Source organism: Arachis hypogaea, chromosome 3 (genome assembly GCF_003086295.3).
Source record: "Arachis hypogaea cultivar Tifrunner chromosome 3, arahy.Tifrunner.gnm2.J5K5, whole genome shotgun sequence".
Classification (NCBI taxonomy): domain Eukaryota; kingdom Viridiplantae; phylum Streptophyta; class Magnoliopsida; order Fabales; family Fabaceae; genus Arachis; species Arachis hypogaea.
The window spans coordinates 5494662-5496618 of record NC_092038.1 but is presented as its reverse complement, the minus strand read 5'-3'; positions in this window follow the sequence as shown (position 1 = coordinate 5496618).

The following is a 1957-nucleotide window of genomic DNA, read 5'->3' as shown; positions in this document are numbered from 1 at the left end:
AAGATACTTTTTAATAATTATTGTAATGATATATATTAGTAATAATAATAATAATATAAAATGTACAAGACTTCATTGGTACGGATTGTGAGATAAATTTAGGACTCGTCAGTAAGGTGGTGACACTATGATAGGATTATATTTCTGAAGCGACAGGGAGTGGTACCTGCAAAGACACTCCAACGTTCAAGTCAGAATGGATCTAAGAAGTATAAGTGAGTTAGGAATATGTAACGTATAGCTTTTGGCTCCCTTTTTATAGTTTAAAGTTGTTATCTTATCTTATCTTGTCGATAAGATAAAATTTGAATTTGAATGTTGGTTAAGATTTTATAAATAGCAGGTCAGTTTGGGCTGCGATGGTGGCTCGGATAACCGGGTCGTAGCTGCTTCGATGGAGGATCCAGAGATCGGGTCCATAACATAAAATATATTATTATAATAAAGAGTAAAATATATTTTTTATCCTTAAAGTTTGTTAAAAAGTTTTAAAATATTTCTAAGTTTTATGTTATTTTAATTTTGTCCCAAAAATTTTCTCTTTGCATTAAATATATTTCTGGCGGCTACTTTTTTTTTGAAAATTTAGGATATATTTAGTAATAATTGCACAAGAATAACTTTTAACATAATCAAATTAGACATAGATGTCATGTATTATTATTAAATTGGTCATAAATTTTCTAAAAATTTAGCTGTCAAAAATATATTCGATGTAAATCGAAAATTTTTAAGATAAAACTAAAATAATATAAAACTTAAGGATATTTTTAAAAATTTTAACAAATTATAAAAATAAAAAATATATTTTACTCTTTGTAATAATAATATATTTTATATTACTATTATATATAATTATAATAATTATTAAAGGGTATCTTCGTCAAATTTACTAAAATATATGTTATTTAATTTTTATAAGATAAGATCAGAGTATGTACGTTTTACTTGTTACAAAAATATTTAATTTAAAATTTCTCACATATTTCATGATTAATGATCAAATATTTAACATAAATAAAATTTATCACTTCAACGGTGTGTGTATATATATATATATATATATATATACTATTACATAATATACAATATTTTTACTTGTTATAAAAATACTTAATTTAAAATTTTAAAAACATATTAGAGTAATAATACTTATATATTTTTATATTATTTTTTATAATAATATATTTTTAACAAGTTAAAATATTAGAAAATAAATTAAATTTATTACCGTAATTAATAAATATATATTATGTTTTTTTTAAATTATCAAATAATTATTACTTATTTAATTTGTATATATGATTATAATTATTAAATTGAAGAGTATTTTAGTCAAATAAAATAAAATGTATGTTATATTAACTCTTGTATGAAAAGAGTCCATTTATTTAATTTTTTAACCAATTTGGTTGGTCGAATGGTCAATTCACTTGTCCGCTTAAATAAGTGTCGCGGTTCGAATTCTGCTTTGTACATGCAACAACTCATTGGCCAGCGACAGACCTTAAATAAAACTAAGATCCGCGATGGATTAATTATTGACCTGTCAAGTTGGAGGATACCGTGGAAAACAAAAAAAAAACTCTTTATGAAAGAGAGCGTATATTTTAGAAATAGAAAAATGAAAATTATTTTCTCTTATTATTTAATATATATTTTAACACAGGAGAAAATATATAGAAATTTATGTTTCTTAATATATAGAAAGATCATTTTAAAAATTTATTATAAAACTAAAGATGATTTTGAAAATGAAATTAAGAATGATATTAATTATGGACAAAAAAACTCTAGACTAAATTTATTAAAAATATATATACATAATATTTTTCTATTGGATATATGAATAGAGAAAGTGGATACTATTATTCTTATTTTAATAATAACATCTTTTTTTCATAAAATTATACAAACATATAGGTATATTATATTGAAGCTATATTCAATAAGCGAT